Source organism: Odontesthes bonariensis, chromosome 11 (genome assembly GCF_027942865.1).
Source record: "Odontesthes bonariensis isolate fOdoBon6 chromosome 11, fOdoBon6.hap1, whole genome shotgun sequence".
Lineage (NCBI taxonomy): Eukaryota > Metazoa > Chordata > Actinopteri > Atheriniformes > Atherinopsidae > Odontesthes > Odontesthes bonariensis.
In genome coordinates, this window is record NC_134516.1 from 27438442 (window position 1) to 27463608 (window position 25167).

General features: G+C 43.2%; 7 non-coding genes across 7 annotated transcripts; 1 reads left to right on the forward strand and 6 right to left on the reverse strand.

Annotated features, from left to right (window-relative positions):
- The first annotated feature begins 7623 nt into the window (after positions 1–7623).
- trnav-aac (transfer RNA valine (anticodon AAC)) lies at positions 7624–7696 on the forward strand. The gene has a single exon. It is a non-coding gene; the product is annotated as a tRNA-Val (tRNA).
- Positions 7697–12789: 5093 nt separating this feature from the next.
- Positions 12790–12871, reverse strand: trnas-aga (transfer RNA serine (anticodon AGA)). The gene has a single exon. It is a non-coding gene; the product is annotated as a tRNA-Ser (tRNA).
- A 304-nt stretch (positions 12872–13175) lies between these two features.
- Positions 13176–13257, reverse strand: trnas-uga (transfer RNA serine (anticodon UGA)). Its single transcript has one exon. It is a non-coding gene; the product is annotated as a tRNA-Ser (tRNA).
- Positions 13258–13947: 690 nt separating this feature from the next.
- trnas-uga (transfer RNA serine (anticodon UGA)) lies at positions 13948–14029 on the reverse strand. The gene has a single exon. It is a non-coding gene; the product is annotated as a tRNA-Ser (tRNA).
- A 304-nt stretch (positions 14030–14333) lies between these two features.
- Positions 14334–14415, reverse strand: trnas-uga (transfer RNA serine (anticodon UGA)). The gene has a single exon. It is a non-coding gene; the product is annotated as a tRNA-Ser (tRNA).
- Positions 14416–14721: 306 nt separating this feature from the next.
- Positions 14722–14803, reverse strand: trnas-aga (transfer RNA serine (anticodon AGA)). The gene has a single exon. It is a non-coding gene; the product is annotated as a tRNA-Ser (tRNA).
- Positions 14804–15867: 1064 nt separating this feature from the next.
- On the reverse strand, positions 15868–15949 carry trnas-uga (transfer RNA serine (anticodon UGA)). Its single transcript has one exon. It is a non-coding gene; the product is annotated as a tRNA-Ser (tRNA).
- Positions 15950–25167: the final 9218 nt, after the last annotated feature.

The following is a 25167-nucleotide window of genomic DNA, read 5'->3' on the forward strand; positions in this document are numbered from 1 at the left end:
ACTAGCACTTGAACCCAAACGCACAACTCAGGAACCAAAGGAGTACCCAGTAAACAAAATAGTACAAACAACTACAAACACTTTATTCAAAACACATTCTTAACAGAACTATATAACACGCACACACACTGGTAGCAATTCAAACATTCCCTTTCATAACTATAACTAACTTAACTAACTAACTAACAAAATAACCACTAAAAGAAACCATTAACAATTATGAACCAAACAAGAAAATATTTATACTGTCATTTTGAATTTTAGCCGAATGAATAAATAGGCAGCAGGTCTGTGGGCTGTCTGTGGTAGTAGCACGAGGATGACGTCAGTAACACCCACTTTACGACAAAAAATCTAAATTACAACTTCCTACTTCTTCCTCATATCTTTGTCTTTGGGAAACCTTCAAAATATAAACGTGAGATTCGACAAAGTCAACACAAAAACATTTTAAAAAGGAGGTCAAGCTTATTTTCTTCCTTCTTCTGCCTTCACATTTCTTAAGAGGGTTAGGGTCAACAAACTGTTGATAATAAACCAAAGCTGCTGAAAGTGTTAGTAAGCTTGTTTGCAAACTATTCTACAGTCAGATGTTGTGTTGTCTGTATTTTTAAGTAAGTGGGGTGGGTGTGAGACATGAGAGGTATCTTACTCTTGTTAGGATAAAAGAATTACATGTGAACAATACAGCCTGTGTCAGCTGTAAAATTTGCTGGTCAATGTTATACCACCAACATTTGCATTATTTCTACAATAGCATTCTTGTGTCAGTTTTAATCTAAGCCTGTGTTATGGAATTTATGATTTATAAAGTCTCCGTTGGCCTAATAGCCGGGTGAACACCGGCTATAACCATAGCTTAGCTTAATGTTTGCTGGCTACGATTTCGCTGGCGGACATAAGTACAGTACAATAATATTTTATTCACAAAATACAACCAATAATAATGTTGAATCTTACTTGTGAAAAGTAATCCCCCGACCCTGTTCGCAATCGTCTGCCGATTTGCACAGGAATACGCCGCACAGTGCTGTGGCATGTTGAATACTTTATGGGTGTCTATGGGTAGGATGGCCGCTCCAAGAAGGCTGTTTTTTGCAAGCAGTCTCCGGACACTGCTCTTAGAGCATCCCCGCTGGACACCCATTTCTTGCCATTTCTGTGAGATATCATGATGTGTCTCTCCATTCATGAACATATCATTGATTATATGGATGTATGGCTGGAGTGAGGCCATTATAACGTGCTCTGGACCATACCGTGGAACTTTCTGTAGCTTCCACTTTTGGTGCGAGGACCGGTCTGTTTCATCTTTCCCCATGGTAACTGTCGCTGAGGATCATGGGAACGCTAATACAGCCTTCATGCACGTATGCGCAGAATGTGCGCACGCAACCAGAGAATGTCTAAGGCACCGCGGGAAATGGGGAAACCAATAACCCAACAAGGCAGGAGCGCCTGGTCTTGTTGGCCAAGTTTTTGCCCCAAAAGTGTATTTTATTACCTAAACATGATGTTTTTCTAACTTTAACCCGGTACTTTTAATGTTTTACACCTTTCGACCAAGTAGTTCTGGAAAAAAGATCAAAATAAGGAGAAAATGAATGAAGGAAACAACAGGTAAACTTGAACAGCAGTTCAAAGTCTGGTCTTAACATTTACCACATTTCACTGACAGGCTTGTTCTGACCTGGTTATAGCTCCCCATCTTCCGTGGGTGTTCTGATGTGGAGTGAAGTCCTGGAATGTGCAACACTTTAGTGGATTCTCTGCTCATCTCTTTGTAATTCTGGCCCACTGAGTTGGAGCTCATATATATTGCATTCTGATGGACACTTGTTGCTTGCTTATATGACCCTGAATGGTTCTTTGGTGTTTGTGTGATTTGTAAATATTAAAGTGTGTATAAAAACTGTTTTGCAGGACTTGCAGTATTTAGTGTGTAATAGGCCCTGATCTACATTTCATGGGTTCCTCCAACTCCAGTTTCTGACTGATTGTTTTGCATTAAAGGGGAAGTTTTTTTTTTTTTAAACCTGGACCTTATTTCTGGCATAGAATACGTTCATCTACTCACCGATAACAGTTTGGTGAAAGTCGGCATCCTTCGGAAGAGTATTAGATATCCATATAACGGGAGAGAACGGGCCATAGACAATACAATCAATCAATCAATCAATCAATCAAACTTTATTTATATAGCCCTTTACAATAGCCAACTGGTACTCAAAGTACTTTACAACAGGATAAAAACAACAATACATAAAACAAAACATAAAACACCATTCAGAAATTGTAAAAGTGCTGAAAGTGCTGCAGGGCATTAAAAGCCTTCCACAAGTGCAATAAAATGGATTGAATAAACTTTGTGTAAAATTACTATAATTAAAAAAGAGCGGATAGAATGGATGCATAGTGGCCCTAATCAGAGTTCGAACGCCAGTCTAAAAAGGTGGGTCTTAAACTTCGATTTAAAAAAGGCCGAGATCAGTGATGGTGCGGATGCCAGGGGGCAGTTTGTTCCACAGTCTATGGCAAAGGAACGATCACCCCACTGTTTAGATCTCGACCTTGGGATCTCTAAAAGAAGTCTCTTTATTTCACTATGGTCACGCCATCTGCGCTTCGGAGAGGCACGGTCTCACTATCTACACTTTAAAATTGAATGAGAGACGGACAAAGTTCCTACTGGCTCCTGAAGCCGGTGTAGCGGAAGTGGTTCTGGAGGCAGCAGCGACACTTGTAATGTTCACAGCTTCTGTTTGACACCTCAGAGTTTATAAAACTCATACAACACTATCAGAATACATCGTCACCATAGGAACCTTTATAAGTTCAGGCTTTCTAAAGTAACGGGACACACACACATCAGTCCAATCCAGATGTTTTTCTCATCTTTTCATAGTTTCCTGTTTTGCCTTCATAACTCAGATGGAATCAGTCAGTGAAAAACACAGCAGGCTGTGAGAGAAAGTAAAGGTGTTCACCAGACCAACCAAGGCTGAACCTGAGGGATGTATCACTGAAATTACTGAGCACATCATCAGACAGGAGAAGAAGAAGCCCATTTTCACTGATATCAGCATCAGACAGCAGATCTGGAGGTGCTTTTCTTTCTACAGCTGGCCTTCACTCCTCTGTGTCTTCTCTCCAACCATCTTTGTCCCAACCATTGCATCTGTGGTGTTCAGCACATCTGCAGCATCAGGCCCGCTGGCTCCGTTCTGCTCGTCTTCTGCAGACGGAGCTTTTTCATGGCAGGAAACCATCCAGTGAGTCAGGATTCTGCAGGAACCACTGGAAGACTTTCACTTCCTCCTTTAGTTGAACGCTTCATCAAACTGACATCGTGCAGTTCCTCTATTCGCCACCAGAGGGAGACACATCTCCATCAATGCAGAGTCCCGCTCAGTATTACTGACAGTACTTCACAGCCACTGAGAGGACACATTTAAATCAGTAACATACAAAGAAATGATTTCTATATTTGAGCCAGGCTTCCACCTCCATATAAGACACACACTGTGTCCTCATACAACAAGCAGCTCTCCTGTCTGAGCTTCACATCTTTACAGTTAGCATCAGCACACACAGCATGTTGATGAAGATTCTCACTCATCCAGGTCATGGTAATCCTAAGAGCTCACATCCTCTGGCCTAAAAGGCCTCTAGCAAAGAGCCAGATAAGACCAGAGCCACCCACTCTCCAGATAAAGTGCCTTATGAGCTGCTGAAGTTCTTCAAGTAAATAAGTTTATATTAGTTTCTCTTTTGGTCAGAGGCTCTGGTGCTCTGGAGTTACACCAAGTGTTTCTGAATGTTAGCTGCAACACCTTTAAAACCTGTTTTATCTCCATGCAAACAACAGATAATCCTAACTGTCCTGTAGTTCGTAATGTGTCAGATCTCCATTTATTCCATCTCTTTCGCTGCAGTTTTAAAACTTCATTACATTTGTTTTGTTGTTGAACCACCAAACCAGCTCAGAAGACACAGTATTTAATGGCTATCAGGTTGAGTGGAGGATGTAAATGAACAAGTGGTTCACTTCAAGGCAAGTAAGAACATTCATCTTGAAAATCAACAGAAATCAGCTTGCTGCACTTTTGCATGAAAGGAGAACAAATCCAAGCCTGCAATTGTTATTAAGTTTTAAACAAGAGGCACAAGACTGAAGCGTTGGAACAGACAATTATAGCAGATAATAAAACACTTGTGATCTGTGGTGATTTCAACATGGACCTCTTAAAGGTACATACTCCTAAACAAACTTGTGATTTCTTGGCTGCGTTATACGGTAGAGGCTTGTATCCACTGATCACAAAGCCGAGCAGAGGAGCCACAGATAGTGCAACATTAACTGACAACATTTTTACACATTCCTTGGACACTGGTATAAATAGTGGTTTGGTAATAAGTGATGTAAGTGATCATTTAGCTGTATTTGCAACATTTAATGATCAGCTACAGAGGAAGAAAACAGAAAAGCGTAGATATGAAAGGGTAAGGACTGTTAAAGCAATTAATGCTTCAGAAATGAGCTTTAAAACAAGAGTGGAATGAGTTTCATACAGATGAAGTAAACACTGCAGACAATTCATTCAACTGTTATTTATCTCTCTATGATAAACACTGTCCAACAGGTTTATGTTCACATAAGCATAGTTATGCTGAGAAACCTCGGATAACAAAGGCATTAAAAAATGCATGTGAGAAGAAAAATAAACTTTATGGAGACTTCATCAAAACTAGAACAGAGGTTGCTGAAAAACGCTGAGATGTACAAAAACAGGCTGACCAACATGTTGAGGCAATTAAAGAAGCAACATTATGATAAAATGTTACAAATAAATCAAAATAATATGAAGCGCACATGGAACATCCTAAATAATGTAATGGTGAATAAGCCTTATCACCAGATCAACCTAAGTGTTTCATAAAGGACAATAAGGTGTTTGGCCATCTGACTGAAGCGGCTGATGAATGTAACTCAGTACAGCGGCTCGTGAATCCTCTGGTGCACGTTGAGCATCGTCATGCTCTTGAATTCCTTCCCGCAGTCGTCACATTTCATGAGGTCCCTCATTTCCACGAGGTTCTCCTGGTGCTCCTTCAGGGCGGACGCGTACTGGAAGTGTTTGCCGCAGTTTGAGCACCACACGGGTATCTTCAGCGACGACCCCTGTTGGTGGTCGGTGCCGCTCACTTCTGCTCTTGACTCTTTTCTCCAAAAGAAACGGGTGCTCTTCTTCTGGCAAATGGCGTAAATCTGGTGTCTTTTCAGCCGTGCATGTGTTTAAAATGCTTGTTGCAGTGGATGCAGTGATAGGGCCGATCGTCCGTGTGGCACTGTGTGTGTCTGTTCAGTGTTCTGACACAATCAAATGCTTTAGAGCAAACGGGGCACACTTTGAGGGCTTTCTTTGCCACGTTTTGAACAGGTGCAGATGGGCTCTCCTCAGACGTCCCAGGAAGTGTTTCTAAATGAGCTTCCTTTGTGTCGCTGTCACAGTTCTGAGCGGCAGCGCCTGCCAGAATCTGCTCCAGCGTCTTGCTCTGCAGTGTGTCCTTAAAACATCTGAGGAAACTGGACAAGTGGAGGACAAAAGAAGAAGTGTCAGACCTAAAAAACTATCTACAGAAGATGAGCAATATCTGAAAGTGATGTCCTTAAGAAAGAGGAAAAAATCCAGCAAAGACCTGACACAGGAGCTGAGAGATGCATCTGGAGCTTCAGCTGATCCATCGGCTGTTGGCCCGAGCCTCATCAGAGATGGGCTCCATGGAAGGGTGGCTGTCAAGAAGCCGTTCTTAAGGAAGGGAAACAGTAAGCGTTGTTTCTAAGTGCTTGTTAAAATGATTATTTAAGATAGTAATTAAGTGTTTTTTAGGCGATGTGAAAACCGTTTGCTGTGACTTTCAAATCTGCTTCAGAACCTGGACGTGTTTCTTCAGATAAACTCCTGACCAACTGTGAAAAAGCAGTGAAAATGTCTGGCCTGTAGAAACTTTGTGATGTCAAACAAGATCAGAGATGACATCACTTGTGATGTCACTACAGTGATGACATCACAGCTTTGTGAAGGCTTCTGTTCTGTCTCTTCTGGTCTGTGGTTCCAACCACAGATTCTGGATGGAAGTGAAGTCCGGATTCCAGAATGTTGATTTGTGTTCTCTGTTAATCTCTGGACGACTTCAGCTGATTACTTCCTGTCACTGTCACGTTGGAAGGTCCACTTCTGCCAGTTTTTCAGCAGCCAGTATCATGTTTTCCACCAGCAGTGTTTCCCAAGACAGAATAATGTCAGTTTTTTTTTTAAATCTGACAGGTAACCAGGGAAGGAAGGACAAGAGGCAGGGAGGTGGGCAGCCACTGTGTGGCCTGGTGTGGGAATAATCACCTCAGCTGCTGATTTTAGGAGGAGCACCACTAAGCCAAACAGCGTCTCCATCCCAGGAGAAGAGGTGGCTGAGGAACACCTGGGAGTTTACCTGTTGCATATCTCTTATAAGTCTGTGGTGCAGAGTGCATCTTTCTTCAGCACCATCTGCTGTGGCAGCAGCATCAGAGCCAGCGACTCAAAGAAACTGAGCAAACTGCTAAAGAAGGCTGGCTCTGACCTGGGGACTGCTTTGGAGCTGTGTTTGATGAGCACTCACTTCTTTTTTTTTTTTTTAAACCCCTTGTCCTGTCCAGCATTATGGCAGCAGAATTGTAATCTGAATACCGTTTATGGCAAACACATTTGCTATACCAAGGGTTGCTTTATGAATGTAAAGCTCCCCTTGATGCCCATCAACTCCTTATTTATTTATTTATTTTTGTTACAATACTTAACATGATGTGATAGTGTGATAGTGCCAAACCGGACCGGGGGACAGAGAGAGAGAGGGAGAGCGAAGAAGGGAAAAAAAGGAACAGAAATATGAAGAGACAAACATAGAAAACAATGAAAAATCAGACAACCAGCTGCTACACCTGTAAAAACAAAACTGAAGACAATCCAAGGCTTTTGTGGGGAATCCAGCCTTAGAGGCACCAGGAGCACCTGTAAGCAGACAAGCAGAGAACAAACACACAAACACAAACAAACAAAAAAGCACAAGCAGCAGCAATCACATGGCAACCTTCCGTCAAGGAATCGAATCCTGTTCCTCCGCTTAACAGGCGGATTCTAACCTTTGACCAGCGAATTGTCAAGCATTTGCATGACTGAGAGCGTAAATTGACTGTGGAAGGGGTTCCATGGTGTAAAGGTCAGCACTCTGGACTCTGAATCCAGTGATCTGAGTTGAAATCTCGGTGGAAACTTCAGGTGTGTGCTGTCATGGTTGTGTTCTGGAAAGAAGATGAGTTGAGTAGGCTAGTCAGTTGTGAAATGACACCAGAGTGCACGATTCCAGATGAGAGGATCTATGGTATGTGACATCACACCTCTGTGTTGATAGTTGAATCTTTTTTGGTTTCTTCTTGCATATTCATTTACGATTCTTCTATTTATCCATGCTCTCCCACAGGAGTGTGTTACAATCCCACTTCTGACTCAATTTGTTGAAACAAAATTTGGGAAAACTTACATCATTCTTTGGCTTCCGGAACACTAGTGAATAGACATGGTTCCAGTTTCCGTAGTGTAGTGGTTATCACATTCGCCTAACACGCGAAAGGTCCTCAGTTCGAAACTGGGCGGAAACATTACTTGCTCCTCCTTTATTTATTTCATCCTTGTGTGAAGATGTATGACTGCACGTTAATGATAGCAACATCAACATATTCATAATTATGGATAGGAGGGGAGCCTCATCTGCTATTCTTGACATGTAAAGTACATTTTTGCAGGTTTTGAAAGGATTTTCTGATGCTATGGTGTGAAACGGACTTAGGCGAATCCCTAGCTGCTGAGCGAAAATGGCAGCTTTTATGAGTATTAAAGGAGACATATTTTACCTCTTTAAACAAGTTAGAATTGGTCTATGGCACTGATGCCATGGTAACGGCCCGCGGGCTGGAACCGGCCCGAATGGACATCACAACCGGCCCGGTTACATCAGTGGTTGAGAAGTTTTTTTTTTTTTTAAATAAATAATACTATTATCAACAAATTTAAATCTACTTTTGTTTTTTGATCCTTAACCCCCTTGTGTCTAAGGCCCCATCCACACGTAGCCGGGTATCTGCTAAAACGAATATATTTTTCTACGTCTGGACCTGTCGTCCACATGAAAACGCATAAAAACGCATCGTAAAGGCATGTTTTTAAAAACTCCGGGCAAAGTGAAGATTTTTGAAAACTCCGTTTATGCAGCTGCGTGTAGACAGATAACCGGAGATTTGCGTTTTCGAACGTCACAATATGCGCCAAAACAACAACAGATCTCCTTTAAAGTCTAAAGTGCGACCTTTGTTTACTGAAGAAGCATGGATGCCTTGAGAACTGTGGTGGTTATTATTGTGCAGGCGCTGTTTACTGCCTTGATTTTACACACCCAAGTCGTACTCCCAGAGGAATGGCGTGACAATTTCCACATGTCCCGGTCCTCACTCCTGTCGCTGTCGGAATTATGACGTCCTCATATCGAGGGGCAGTCCACTGTCATGCGATCACCTGTCCGTGTGCTCAAAAAAGTGGCGTGCACACTTTATTATTTAGCTGACGAGGGCAGATTGCGCAAAACAGCAAATGCATTTGGGTTGTCAAGACAGGTGAAAACGCAAATGTTCGGTTATGTGTGGAAGGTGTTTTTTTCGAAAACGAGGTAATGTGGATACAGATTTTTTTATAAACGGAGGGGGGGAAACGTTCGGTTTTAAAAATACCCGGCTACGTGTGTACATAGTCTAGGGCCTTTTCAGAGACTTTGAGGCAGTTGTCATCACCTTGACATTTTCAAGTATTTCAACTAACTGTAAACATCTATGCAAAAGTGACACATATGGTTGTATTCTGAGAAGCCTAACAAAAAACAATATGAGAGTGAAGTGAATGTAATACAAACAAGTTTTATTTCAATTGAGGGGAAACACAACTGTACAAAAAAACAAGTTTTAGAGGTCTTCAAACAGTGCAAGAAAACACACTATAAATATATCTAGCCAAGACTTTTGAAGGTTGAACCTTGTAAACAAAAGTGTTGGCTGCATAAAAGTAAAAAGTGCAGTCAGAAATGTTTTGTTGTTTTCACACAAACTCTAAAAAAGTTTTTGTAACTCCAGGCAGTGGCCCTCATTTATCAAACTTGCGTAAGACGAAAAACGTGCGTAGGTCGTGTGTACGTTCTTTTCTGCACAAAGGTTGGCATTTATCAAATCCATCGTGAGCGCAGGAAAGATGAAATCGCCACGACAGGTCTGAGGCCGTGTACGCACTTTTCCATTTTGACTTGCGGTGACTGCAACACAGCAGCGTCACTAGTGCGTGCCTCAGGAGTCGCAACAAATCCCTTGGTTAAAATTACAGACTTATCACTTCAAAGAAGGCCCATGTTTTATTTGACTTCAACATAAATATAAACATAAACGCAAATTAAATAAATTAAACAAGTACAACTCCGTATTTGGAAGAGTGATGGCTCATTATTCAACCGCGCACCCTCACACCGAACAAGAGAGGCGCTTTAACACTGCGCATACGCACACGCGTGCCACTGTGGAGAGCTGTATAGGGCTCCTAAAGCTGGATCTGTCTCTCGGCTGCGGGGGGAACCCTATACGCCCGAAAAGGTATGCAATATTATTATTGCATGCGGGGATCTTCATAACATTGCCCAAAAAAATGGAGTGCCATTTCCAGATGTACATCCAGAGGACCACGCACCCAGAGATCCCTTCCACCAGCCTGCACAGCCAAGAGCGCTCAGGAGGAGAGAGGAACTTATTCAGCGATTCTGACTTTCGGTAAGCATTCTGTTATTCAAGGAAAAAAGAAAGGAGAACAACGATTTCTTTCAGCATTTATTCTGTGACTTCAGTGTTTCATTTATGTCTTTCAATGTACTGTCAATAGATTGCATGGTGTGTGTTAAAGCCATCATCCACTTCACGATCTCTGTTTGTCTTTCTAGGACCTCTGTGGTTAACACGGCTGGCCGGTGTGACGCTGCAGACCGGGGGGCAGAGGCAGAGGCTTCGGATGTTGACGGGCCGCGTATTCGTTGCGCGGGTCAGGTTGCCCGGATGCCACTTCGGATTCATCTGTGAATGAAAAATATTAGTTTGATTAGGAACCTCATTTGTGTTGAAAATTAAAGCAACTGTGTTATTTAAACGTCTTGGGTGTGCAGTCATTCTTACCATTCTCGAGCTCTGACATGGGCGCATCAGTGTCAAGTTTCCCTGGCACGCCTGATGAGGACGTAGCTCCGATCAGGCCAGCCACCCTCTCCTCCAAGGCACTCAAATCCAAACCTGGATCCCCCCCCCCCCCGTTTGTGACATGCTGCGTCGGAGAGCTGCGACCTTCTTTTTTGGCCAATTTCATATCGGACCACTTCTTCCTGATCTTACTGGAGAAAAAGTAAAACGTCGCTCAATTTTAGATTTAATTTAATCTGGAGTTTATCACATTTTATTGACCATCACAGTAGGGGAAAATACATACCTCGTCCGGTCTGCGATTTACATCGCCAACGCTGTTGACAGCCGTCCCAGCTGTCGACGCTGTTGGCAGCGTTTCTTTGCCGCCTTTCGTCTATCCATGTCGCAAACTCTAGAGGTGCGGCCTCTCAGCCCCCTTTTGTAGAAGGCGTGGTTAGGATCATTACGATGGATTTCGGCCGCCGGATTTATCAACAGCCGCTCTGTTTTACGATGGGATTGGTGTGGTACGCATGTTCTGTAAATCTCACTTGAGCCTCTGCGTACGACGAGTTCTCCGCTCATATCTACGATGCTTTCTACGACGGCTTGATAAATGAGGGCCAGTGTCTCTGAGCGTTGAATACTAATTAGATGGGTGTGTAACACCCCTGATTCCCCCCACCCCCCTGTCACTCTCCATGTGATAATTGTCTGTCACTGGCAGGACATTGCTGCCTTCCCCCACATGCTGGCTGAATGGGGCGTGTTCTCACCTGTGAATAGCCACTCAATCACCTGGTACTTTACATGTGAATAGCAATGGGTGTGGCCTAGGAAGCTGCTGCAGTCTGCGACTACAGAAAATCCAAAGATTTCTGTTCACTCTCTTTAAAAAGGGCCAGCTATATAATTTATTTATAAAATATATATATTTGAAAACTAGAAGTTTCAAGGTTTTTAATGGTGTCACTTATATGTTTGAATGACAAAAACTCACAGAGTTACAGATGTGTTTTTGGAGATGTGTCAAAAATGCCCACCGGTGGGCATTAGACCCCAGAGTGTTAATGGTTTTAAGTATAATATTCATTTAATTAATTTTCACGTAATCCAACAGTTTGTCTCTCGCTCGTGCCGGTCTCAGTACCTTGGACAGAGACCAGTGCACGCGCTGCAACAGAGACGGGCAGCGCGTGCACTGTCCAAGGTACTGACTGACGAGTCGCGCGACATCAGTCAGGAAGGATGTTGTCTAAAAAGCGGAAGGTTGACTCTGAATGTAGAATCTTTCAGGAGAGATGGAAAGAAAAGTATTTCTTTTGGGAAGTGAGGGGCAAACCAGTGTGTTTAATTTGTTCGCAACAAGTGGCTGTGCCAAAGGAGTACAACATCAGACGACATTACGAGACCCATCAGGAGAAGTACAACGACTACACAGGGCAACGTAGGACACAAAAGCTAAACGAGCTAGCCTCATCCCTCCAAAAACAGCAAGCGGCTTTCTCGAAATGCCGAGAGACATATGAAGGTTCTTTTTAATTGTATATCTTCTCAAATTCTTATTTTTACGTTAACTGCAGCTGTTTTCGAACGGGGATTTCTGTCTCGGCGCGCCTCCGTTAAGTTCTGATGGCGTTGCCCCTGGCAACCAACAGCGTCTCCTGCCAACATGGCCGACCGCGACTCCTCATTCTCAATACTAACTTAACATTTTATTTCATGTTTATGGGCAGTGAAGGCGAGCTATGTCATCGCATGGGAGATAGCCAAAGCTTCCAAGCCTTTCTCTGAGGGCGAATTCGTGAGGACCTGCATGATAAAGGCAGCCGAGCTAGTGTGTTCAGAAAATCGACAAGCTCTTGCGAACATCAGCTTATCCCGACCAACAATGACCGAGAGAGTGGAAGAGCTCTCCAGAGACTTGCATAGCCAACTTAAAGAAAAGATTAAATCCTTCGTCGCGTTCTCCATTGCTCTTGACGAGAGCACTGATGTGACTGATACGGCTCAGTTGGCGATATTTATTCGCGGAGTGGATGCTGCCTTAAATGTCACGGAGGAGTTTGTTTCCGTGGTACCCATGACAGAAACGACTACAGCTAACGACGTGTTTGTTAGCCTTGTCGGGGCCCTTGACAATCTGGAGGTGGACTGGAGTCGTGCTGTCAGTGTGGCTACGGATGGTGCACCTTCCATGGTAGGAAGAAAGGCCGGAGTTGTCGTCAAGTTGAGAGAAAAGGTACGAGAGGCTAACCCAGACCAGGTATTCTGGAACTTTCACTGCATTTTACACCAAGAGGCGTTGTGCAGCAAAAGTCTGAAGTTAACTTTTCGCAACCCTGAGTCAATAGTGTTATCGTCAGAGATCAATCTGTGCAAGAGTTCATGTGATCAACGACACGTCTGCCCTCTGTTTTGTTTCATCAAATAGTCTAAGGAACTTGTGCTTCTTTCCAGGTTAACTTTTCGCAACCCTGAGTCAATAATGTTATCGTTGTCGGCAGGACTCGAACCTACGCTGGGAGACCCAAATGGATTTCTAATCCATCGCCTTAACCTCTCGGCCACGACAACTACGTACATGTTCGTTCATCTTTGACATTCATCGGTTACAAATCATCATTTTCATGAAGGACTTCAACTCCTGAGACAGACCTAAGTTATGGCGATCAAGAAAAAGCTTTTTTGTTTGTTTGTTAGAAATGGTCAATCTTTCAAAATGGGTCAGAGGAAGGAGCTGTCTCTTCAGAGATCAATCTGTGCAAGAGTTCATGTGATCAACGACACGTCTGCCCTCTGTTTTGTTTCATCAAATAGTCTAAGGAACTTGTGGTTCTTTCCAGGTTAACTTTTCGCAACCCTGAGTCAGTAAAGTCATCGTTGTCGGCAGGACCTGAACCTACGCGGGGAGACCCCAATGGATTTCAAATCCATCGCCTTAACCTCTCGGCCACGGCAACGACATACACTTGTGTTCACCTTTGACATTCAAAGGTTCAAACTCATCATTTTCATGAAGGACTTCAACTCCTGAGACAGACCTAAGTTATGGCGATCAAGAAAAAGCTTTTTTGTTTTTTTGTTAGAAATGGTCAATCTTTCAAAATGGGTCAGAGGAAGGAGCTGTGTCTTCAGAGATCAATCTGTGCAGAAGTTCATGTGATCAACATGTTATCTGGCATTTGTTTTGTTGAATCAAATGGTCCAAGGAACTTGTGCTTCTTTCCAGGTTAACTTTAAGCAACCTTGAATCATTAATGTTATCGTTGTCGGCAGGACTCGAACCTACGCGGGGAGACCCCAATGGATTTCTAAGCCATCACCTTACCCTCTCGGCCACGACAACGACGTACATGTATGTTCATCTTTGACATTCAACGGTTACAAATCATCATTTTCATGAAGGACTTCCACTCCTGAGACAGACCTAAGTTATGGCGATCAAGAAAAAGCTTTTTTGTTTGTTTGTTAGAAATGGTCAATCTTTCAAAATGGGTCAGAGGAAGGAGCTGTCTCTTCAGAGATCAATCTGTGCAAGAGTTCATGTGATCAACGACACGTCTGCCCTCTGTTTTGTTTCATCAAATAGTCTAATGAACTTGTGGTTCTTTCCAGGTTAACTTTTCGCAACCCTGAGTCAATAATGTTATCGTTATCGGCAGGATTTGAACCTACGCTGGGAGACCCCAATGGATTTCAAATCCATCGCCTTAACCTCTCGGCCACAGCAACGACATACACTTGTGTTCACCTTTGACATTCAAAGGTTAAAACTCATCATTTTCATGAAGGACTTCAACTCCTGAGACAGACCTAAGTTATGGCGATCAAGAAAAAGCTTTTTTGTTTGTTTGTTAGAAATGGTCAATCTTTCAAAATGGGTCAGAGGAAGGAGCTGTCTCTTCAGAGATCAATCTGTGCAAGAGTTCATGTGATCAACGACACGTCTGCCCTCTGTTTTGTTTCATCAAATAGTCTAATGAACTTGTGGTTCTTTCCAGGTTAACTTTTCGCAACCCTGAGTCAATAATGTTATCATTGTCGGCAGGACCTGAACCTACGCGGGGAGACCCCAATGGATTTCAAATCCATCGCCTTAACCTCTCGGCCACGACAACGACATACACTTGTGTTCACCTTTGACATTCATCGGTTACAAATCATCATTTTCATGAAGGAATTCAACTCCTGAGACAGACCTAAGTTATGGCGATCAAGAAAAAGCTTTTTTGTTTGTTTGTTAGAAATGGTCAATCTTTCAAAATGGGTCAGAGGAAGGAGCTGTGTCTTCAGAGATCAATCTGTGCAGAAGTTCATGTGATCAAAGACACATCTGCCCTCTGTTTTTTTTTTTCATCAAATGGTCAAAGAACTTGTGCTTCTTTCCAGGTTAACTTTTCGCAACCCTGAGTCAATAATGTTATCGTTGTCGGCAGGACTCGAACCTACGCGGGGAGACCCCAATGGATTTCTAATCCATCGCCTTAACCTCTCGGCCACGACAACGACATACACTCGTGTTCACCTTTAACATTCAACGGTTACAAATCATCAATTTCATGGAGGCCTTCAACTCCTGAGACAGACCTAAGTTATGGCGATCAAGAAAAAGCTTTTTTGTTTGTTTGTTAGAAATGGTCAATCTTTCAAAATGGGTCAGAGGAAGGAGCTGTGTCTTCAGAGATCAATCTGTGCAAGAGTTCATGTGATCAACATGTTATCTGGTCTTTGTTTTGTTTAATCAAATGGTCCAAGGAACTTGTGCTTCTTTAAAGGTTAACTTTTCGCAACCCTGAGTCAATAATGTTATCGTTGTCGGCAGGATTTGAACCTACGCGGGGAGACCCCAATGGATTTCTAATCCATCCCCTTAACCTCACGACAACGACATACATGTATGTTCATCTTTGACATTCAACGGTTACAAATCATCATTTTCATGAAGGAATTCAACTCCTGAGACAGACGTAAGTTATGGCGATCAAGAAAAAGCTTTTTTGTTTGTTTGTTAGAAATGGTCAATCTTTCAAAATGGGTCAGAGGAGGAAGCTGTGTCTTCAGAGATCAATCTGTGCAGGAGTTCATGTGATCAACATGTGATCTGGCCTTTGTTTTGTTTAATCAAATGGCCCAAGGAACTTGTGCTTCTTTCCAGGTTAACTTTTCGCAACCCTGAGTCAATAATGTTATCGTTGTCGGCAGGACTCTAACCTACGCGGGGAGACCCCAATGGATTTCTAATCCATCCCCTTAACCTCACGACAACGACATACATGTATGTTCATCTTTGACATTCAACGGTTACAAATCATCATTTTCATGAAGGAATTCAACTCCTGAGACAGACGTAAGTTATGGCGATCAAGAAAAAGCTTTTTTGTTTGTTTGTTAGAAATGGTCAATCTTTCAAAATGGGTCAGAGGAGGAAGCTGTGTCTTCAGAGATCAATCTGTGCAGGAGTTCATGTGATCAACATGTGATCTGGCCTTTGTTTTGTTTAATCAAATGGCCCAAGGAACTTGTGCTTCTTTCCAGGTTAACTTTTCGCAACCCTGAGTCAATAATGTTATCGTTGTCGGCAGGACTCTAACCTACGCGGGGAGACCCCAATGGATTTCAAATCCATCGCCTTAACCTCTTGGCCACGACAACGACATACACTTGTGTTCACCTTTGACATTCAACGGTTACAAATCATCATTTTCATGAAGGACTTCAACTCCTGAGAGAGACCTAAGATATGACGATCAAGAAAAAGCTTTTTTGTTTGTTTGTTAGAAATGGTCAGTCTTCGAAATATGTGAGAGGAAGTAGTTGTGTCTTCAGAGATCAATCTGTGCAGGGGCCCGTTGCACAAAAGTAGGATTTAGACATCCAGGATGAATTACTTAGCCAGGTTCAAGGAATCCAAAACATGGGCGCCCAGGCTTAGTTGGTTGCACAAAGGCCAATCCAGGATGAGCAGACACGGATTCATTAAGCCAGCTGAAAGCGATCCTGGATAAGTGCTGCACACGGCTTTCTTAAATAGACCCCACGATCGATCATAGATTCACTGATTCACCATGGCAACAAGGGCGGCGCATTTCTCCCCAGCGGAGCAATAATTATTAATGGAAGCATATGAAGAGGTGACGGAGAAAATAAAACAAAAAGGAAATACTGCCACAGTTAAAAAACAAAGGGAGCAAGCGTGGCAAACCATTGCTGACCTCCTGAATGCGTAAGTAGTGCACAAATCACACTCACCACTCCACTGAAATTATCACAATTAGGCAGTGTTCGAACTACGGGGGACTCGGGGGATCCGAGACCCCCTGAAACTGACAAGAGACCCCCCTGAAAACATGATTTGGGAAATGTTGGGGGGTCTCTAAAATATTGGCAAAATGTGATTTCCCCTGATGAGTTATGATTGCAGACGCGATGCGTGTGGAGGTGTGGAGCCTGTGTGCGTAATTGGCATAAAGCTGTGCTGTCCGCCGCGTATGATTCTGTATAGCTTCTCATGTGTTTGAGATCCGCGCTCTGAGTCAAGCGCAAGCAAGCAACCAAAATGGACATGGCAGCAACTTTTTATTAAGAATGTGCCCGCCCACACATTGCCTGTACTGTTTTAGCAGTGAAATAAAAAACGCAATTAAAGGACTTGCAAGCATCTTCATCTCCTTCCCTGGGCATAGAAGACTCTGTGACATCAAGTTCTACAGGATTGCAGGTAAGAATTTTTTTTTTTAAATTACAGTTACAATTACAATGTTAACATTCAGAGTAAGATACTCATTGCATTGTATTACAGGTTTCCCCATTGTCATTGGTGCAGTGGACTGCACAGTGATCCAAACACATGTGAACACTGAACAGAAACCTCTGCACACTGTTCCCATCTGTATTTATCTGCTCTCCTGTAGGGGGAGCTCAAGTACAAGCTCACATTGGGCCTCATGCAAGAAGCGTTCGTACGCACAGATTTGTTCTTAAATCGTCCGTACGAGTGATTTAAGAGAATTTGCACATTCAGCAATCTTTTCGTATTTTACGTTTTCTTTCAGGTACGAACAGAATTTACGAGTGATCCAGAGCTGTCGTAGGAGTTTCGTAAAATAGTCCGCTGTTATTCAAATCAAGTTTGCTTGACTAATGGATTGTATATTTAATCACTTTGAAGAAAACATAAATAAATATACATTATACCCCATAGTGATGCTGACATTATTCTGTTTAACTTAAATTGTGCACTAATTAAAGGTTCATTTGAATCTGTATATAACGGGAAGCGTAACCAGCGGCTGACTTGCTACTTTTGGATGCCTTAGTGCGTCAGGCCAGAAGACCCCCCTCATGGACCACCCCATCAAAGTGCCATCATGATGAGGCAACAGCTGATTGCACGGCTTTAGTTGCAGTCATCGATCGCCTGCCCAGGCCGAGACGTTTTTTTAAGCCATTTTCATATCAAACCATTTATTTTTTATTTCGGTGACATGGTATTAACAGCACTCGTAATTGCTTCCCATTTCTTCGCTTTAGCAGGTCCCGTAATTCCACTGCTGACACTGCTAAAAATGACAAATTTTCCTTTCTGGATCTCTGAAAGCAGAACTTCAGTCTCAGAGCTCCTAAAGTTGTTCTTTTTGCGCCTTGATGCCTTTCTCATGACTCAACACTCAACACTTCCTGGCACAGGAGCGAGGAAGCACAGCCTTATATGATATCATTTGGGGCGTGGAGTATGCAAATCTACTATCCTAGTGCACGTGAACTTAAGATACGCTCAGGTCTCTGCACTGGCTTCCTGTCGCTCAGAGAATAGACTTTAAGGCTGCCGTTGGCAGGTTTTCAAAATTCCGAGTCTAAAGTCGGAAAATTCGAACTGATACAACTTTCAGGTCCCTCCCCCTCTGTGGACGAGGTTGTGCACGTGAGTTCACACCAGTGTACGCGCACACAAGCTGGGGGCAGACTCACGCTCAGCATGAAAGACGTGGTTGGTGACTGTTCTGCTCAGATAATAGATCAATAATAAACCTAACGTGATTGGTTAAAAACAGCCGGGAGCGTTCGATTTTTGCAGGCATGATTACAGGCTTCAGAGGGAGCTACAGAATTTGGGATTTTTCCTAAACAGCCTATTTAATATTCTACTTCCAGAATCCCATGACAGTTCAAGCTAATATGACTAAAAAAAGTTGCCGACGGCAGCTTTAAAACAGCTCTGCTTGTGTACAAGTCTCTTCATGGTCAAGCGCCAAAGTACATCTCTGACATGTTAGAGCCATATGAACCAACTCGGGCTCTGAGAACCTCAGGGAGGGGTCTCCTGCCCCAGGGAGGGGTTTCCTGCTGGTGCCCAGAGTCAGGACTAAACAAGGTGAGGCTGCGTTTCAGTTTTATGCCCCTAAAATCTGGAAGATGTGAGACAGGCCTCAACTCTGACAATGTTTAAATCCAGGCTGAAAACAGTTCTATTTAGCTGTGCATATGACACCTGAAAGTATTTTATCTGCACTCTTCACTTTTGAATTAATTAATGATTATTTTAATGTTTTTTTTTGTTTGTTTGTTTTATTATTTCTTTATTTTATTTCTTTTTAATGATTTTATTGCCTTCTTGTGATTTTATGTAGCTGTGAAGCACTTTGAATTGCCCTGTGTATGAATTGTGCTCTATAAATAAAATTGCCTTGCCTATTCTCTGATATGCAGAGAAAGAGCAGCTGGAGCTCAGGAGCAAGAGCAGGCACCAATGGGGAGGTTGGTGGTTTCACTCCGGCTTCCCCGGCCACATGTGGAAGACGCTGAACCCCACGTTGCCTAGCGACGCATCCATGGGTGTATGAATGTGTGTGACTGAGTAGAAAGCCTGTAGTTACAGACTAAGACGTGCTGTGTGAGTGTGGCTGAATGTGGCAGGTAGTGTTGAAGCTCTGAGTGGTCATTAAGATCATAAAAGTGCTGTACAGGAACAGTCCATTTCTACTTTCTGATAAGGTTCTGTGTGGGCGTGGCCTAAAGCCCATCTCTCTCTGACACCACTGTCTCTTAGATTTCCTCAAACATTTTCTGTTGTCGACTTTAGCAGAAAACACCTGAGCTGAAACAAGGTGGGGCGAGCAGTGGTAAAGCCCTGCTGCCCCCCCCCCCCCTTCATTCTTTACACGCTCAGCTGCAGGAGTTTGGATCAAACTGAGCATTTATTTTGCATTCTTTTCACTTAGTTTCTGTACGCTCTGACTTGTGTAAAGTTCCTCCTGAAGCAGCTCATCATGTGTTTTCCATCTGACCTCAGCCTGAGCTGTTTTAATGTCCCCTCCACTATCAGAAGTTCTCCACAGAGCAGGAACGGTTAAAGGATTTCAGCTAAAGCAGAAAAACACAGCTTCTCTACTTACAGAGCAGCTGCTGAACACTTGTTTCCATCGTTGTGTCTCTCACTCATTTGGCCAGTTTGAGCTTGTTGTTGAAGCCCCAAATAAAGCCCGCCCTCTTCCTGTGTGGGTCCCTGTGCTTTCTTCTTCTCTTCATACACCAGGGGGCAAAGTTTTTAAAGATACAAGCCATAAACCATTCATTCCACAAATATGTCCAAAGCTGAATGAAGATGTTGTAAGTAATCAGATCAGATAAATCATCTGCCTTTAACTGAGCATCTGGACGCACGGCTCGGGCTGCGAGCTGAAAGACAGCTGTGACTCAGAGCATCTGAGGGAACTGAACCCATGAGGAGTCCAACCCCAGGCAGCGTCCCATCATCCTGAGCTGCTCCTTGTGAGCAGCGTTGTTGAACTTTAAAAGTGGTCTGCTCGTAGTTTCCACGTTCTCAGAGGCTCAGAGCTTTCAGCCGACAGCCTGAGCTGTTCAACTCCACACTGAAGGGCTGAATCCTAAAGTTTCTCTTTTCATTTTGGCTTGATAAATCCCAGCCTGCTCTGAGCTGAACAACCTGCCCTTCCTTTCCTAACGGCCATCAGCATCCACAGGAGCTGAAGCCCCTCCCTCTGCTTCCAGAAGCTGCTCTGCATCTGCCTGAAGCGCCCAATCACAGCTTCAGCCTCCTTTCTGAGCTGCTTCCATTCTTCTGTTGGGATGCTGAACTGCAGACTTTATTTCTTTAGGAGCTTTCATCCCTCATCCTGACAAACTAAAAGCTGCTCAGTACCAGTTTGAGCCATTAAATCAGAGAATGAAACTTTCCACCTTAAAGCTTTTCACTCTTTGCTTTGGCCTCTAAAACCTGGAGACATTTAAACTCTTTGAGCAGCTCTCACAGGACTTGAACATATGATCTCCGAGTCCCAAAGCAGTTTATTGACCCTCTGAGCGATGCCTCTGCTGCTTTGTGCTGCTTTCTTGGCACTTTTTACCTGAGACTGATGACTACAGACACTATCTTTTAGTCTTCCAACATGTTTCCTGTGAAGCAGCTTTGCTCATCAACTGTCTCTGGCTTGTTCAGCTGCTTGGTGTTCTGTCTCATGCTCTGTATCCCAATAAAGTCTCAGATTTGTTGGTTTCAAACTTTGAAGACTGAGAAAAATTGAGTGGAACCTGGAAAAGGCTTGAACTCAGTCCCTATGAAAAGAAAATGAAAAGAGAAAGTTTACGATTCAACCTTTCAGTGTGTAATTGATCCGTGTAGTTGTCTTATCCACCAGTGACCTCACATTTCCCCTGATGATCGAGGGATGAAATGCTTTAAACTTCATCCTCCTTTTCCTCCAGTTTGTTCCTGCTCTACATCCGAGACATCTCCTCTTCAGCTCATCCAGATTTGGGGTATTTTTCCAGCCATTTCTTGGGCTTTTGTGAAGCTCAGTTAGCTGCACCAACAGGTGAACAACTTTCCCGTTGCTACGGTTACACATCATGACAGATGTGAAAAACTACCAGAGTGACCAGCAGAGGTCCTTCCAGCAGCATCCACACCAGCTCAGAAACATGTGTCAGAAGTCTCTGTTTTCACAGAGAAAATCTGAAGAAGATGCAAAGAATTCTGGAATAATGGTGCTGACCTGGTTCGGTTCCACCTGAACCCAAGACATTTCATCCGGAGCCAAAAGCTTCCATCCAATATGTATCATCAATCTACATTTATAAATAACTAAAGCTGACATATGAGTTTATTATTTTATTTTTTTAACTAGAGTTATATTACGGTGGAATTCTGCAGTTAAAGAAAGAGGAAAACCTCCATTTTACCAGGAGTTACAGCAGATTAAATCTATAAGTTAGTGTAAATATAAATATATATGGTGCACTGGAGGAACCTCAGGTATTCTGCAGAAGCACAGGAGTTCATCCCCTTCAGATCATGAATATCTGACGTTGATTCCTGCTTTTAAAGGATAAGATCGGTTTTTTGACATTGGGCCCTTGATTTCACATTATAACATGATGTTCTACTCACCCCTGCTTGTTGTTGAACATTTGGAGCTGTTCCGAAGATATTCGCGAGCCGTCTGGCTGCTCTCTTGAGATATTCGGCCATGAAACGGTTTCCTATGGGCAAGCTTATACAGGCACAAACTATGCTGTTTATAATTTATTAATTACTGTACACTAGCACTGATAACGTGGAGGTGCGTCGCTTACTTAAAAAAATCCGGGTTATTGTAATTTTGATTTTTTTTGTTGTAAAGTGGGTGTTACTGACGTCATCGTCGTGCTACTACCACAGACAGCCCACAGACCTGCTGTCTATTTATTCATTCGGCTAAAATTCAAAATTAGTAACCCGGATTTTTTTAAGTAAGCGACGCACCTCCACGTTATCAGTGCTAGTGTAGAGTAATTAATAAATTATAAACAGCATAGTTTGTGCCTGTATAAGCTTGCCCATAGGAAACCGTTTCATGGCCGAATATCTCAAGAGAGCAGCCAGACGCCTCTCGAATATCTTCGGAACAGCTCCAAATGACCAACAACAAGCAGGGGTGAGTAGAACATCATGTTATAATGTGAAATCAAGGGCCCAATGTCAAAAAACCGGTCTTATCCTTTAAAAGAATCAATGAGAAATCCCCAGTGAGACGACACTGCCACCAGGAGGTCAGATTGGAACATTACACTATTGTTTGGATCCAGCACTGTGTTCTTCAACAACCTTTTACAGATCATTACGGAGGTGGAAAAAGTGAACACAAACTACTGAAAAACACTGAAGCACAGAAGCAGCGCTCAGTGTGCTTTGGGAGCAGGAACCCTAGAAAGACTTCTGGGGACTGAGGGGATTTTCCTCATTTTTACGTCCCTTCATTCATTTGCCTTTTTGAAGCACTTGTTATTACTTCTTTGAATTAGCTGATGTGACAATTCTTCATGCTACTTCCTGCTTTTGATTAGTTTCAGGTGTAGTCTGACTAAGAGGAGAGAATATTGCAAAACAAGAAACTGCAGCATTGATCAGACACGGCTGGATCTCAACAGGAAACAGTCCCTGAGAACCAGATCTAACGTGTGACTTCCACTGTGAGTCAGCTCAGTTACAAACTGGGTTTAACTTCTGAGGTTGGTCTCTGACTGAGGGACTGTCTCTGTCCCGCTAACAGCCCCCCCGGCTGGCTCGCCATGTTTCGCCACATATACACAACATGACGGGGTTCATTCGGGGGAGGTGACTTCACTGATGACCATCTGCATACAGGAAGACAGTCCTGCGTAACATTCAGTCGCTACAGCGACTGTCTTGCATTTCTGGTGGCTACTTCCTGTTCAGCCAGGACCGTAGCGCCAGTCGCTAACACACAAAAGTCACCGCTGATCACATCTTTAGGCCAAAGTGGGATTTGTCAGTGAGGTCCTCCCACTGTGAGCGACAGAAAGCGCTTTCTAAGAAACTCTTAAGGACATCATAGCTGTGGGGACGTAGTTACCACAAGAGCACAATACAACTCCAAGTCTGTGCTGAACATTTTCCACTGAAATGCTCAGGGTACGCCAAACACAGTCAGCTTAAAACTAAAGGGAACAAAAACAGCCTGAAGCAGGTTTAAATGATCAGCGTTTCAGTTTGTAGATACAATCCAATAAAGTATAAGGGTGTCGTGTGCACACTGCCACCGGGTGTTCTGGGTAAGTTGTGCAGCCGTCGGGGCAGAAGAAGAAGAAGAAGAAGAAGAAGAGTTGTGGACTAAAACAACGTGAGCAGCGCGACAGAGTATCTGAGATTACAGCAGAATGTCTGTTTGGTAAATCTGCTCAGTACCTGATTGTGAGAGTAACTGAGCAGTTGTAGAAGCAACAAACAGATCAGTTCAGTTTTCTCGTGTTAAACGGTTTAATTCAAAGTACCGTTAGCCTACTTAGCTGCCTTTTCCCTCGTTTGGACTAAAATGCGTTCACACATCTGTTTCCAACACAACAGACATTTGAAAGAGTTTCACAGCTTGAAGTTGAGCCTCGTGCCCTTTTAGTGTTGGAACAGCCTTAACTTTCAGCTTCAGCCATGAGCATCATACAGCTGTCTGGGAAGTACAGGGAACAACTCCAAACCTTTTTCAGACTGCGTTAAAGATTTCTGGGTCTTTGGGGAAGATGATAAGGGTCAACTTTCCCTCGTAACCAAACACACATTTTCTTCAAAAATATCTGTGTAGCAAGAACATGAGAAGCATGAGAAAAGTTAACATTGACCTTTAATGAAATGCAGAACAATGAAATACAGACGAGTGTAAAGCTCGACTTCACATCAAACTGAAATGATATATTGCTTCTTCAGATGTTTACAGAAATACCGGTTTGCTGGTGCAAAGCTACTTTGTGGATCTTAACTTTAAAGCAATCCCAACAAATTATAAAGCACTTTCAATGGTTCTTCAAACATGTGCTCCCCACAGAACATTCAGAACTAAAGTCCTGACAAGAGAAGGTGGTAATCCACAAAGAAGATTTTTAATCTGAACAAAGGCAAGGCTTCTGATTGGTAGTTCCTGTTGCTGCTCCCAGGTGAATGTTTGCTTATCTGCCGTAAAAATTGTTGTTGATTTATGCCAATCATTTCTCTGCAGTGTGACTACGTTGGTGTCTCTTTAGACTACCTAATTCAGTGAAAGTTGCCCCACACTGACCACAGCTGAAAGGCTTCTCTCCTGTATGAATATGTTGGTGTGTCTTTAGATGAGATAATCGAGTGACAGCTGCCCCACACTGACCACAGATGAAAGGTTTCTCTCCTGTGTGAATACGTTGGTGTGTCTTTAGATTAGATAATTGAGTGAAAGCTGCCCCACATTGACCACAGATGAAAGGTTTCTCTCCTGTGTGAATACGTTGGTGTGTCTTTAGATAAGATAATCTAGTGAAAGCTGCCTCACACTGACCACAGCTGAAAGGTTTCTCTCCTGAGTGAATACGTTGGTGTGTCTTTAGACTACCTAATGCAGTGAAAGCTGCCCCACACTGGCCACAGCTGAAAGGTTTCTCTCCTGTGTGAATACGTTGGTGTGTCTTTAGATGACTTAATCTAGTGAAAGCTGCCCCACACTGACCACAGATGAAAGGTTTCTCTCCTGAGTGAATACGTTGGTGTCTCTTTAGACTATCTAATTGAGTGAAAGCTGCCCCACACTGGCCACAGCTGAAAGGTTTCTCTCCTGAGTGAATACGTTGGTGTTTCTTTAGATTAGAGAATTGAGTGAAAGCTGCCCCACACTGACCACAGCTGTATGGCTTCTCTCCTGAGTGAATACCTTGGTGTGTCTTTAGATGAGATAATACAGTGAAAGCTGCCCCACACTGGTCACAGCTGTATGGCTTCTCTCCTGTGTGAATTCTCTGATGATACCTCAGATTTGATCGTTTGATAACTTTCCCACAGTCCTTACAGCAGTGCCATCTGGATCCCTCTTGGGCTCTACGTTTCTGCAATGACA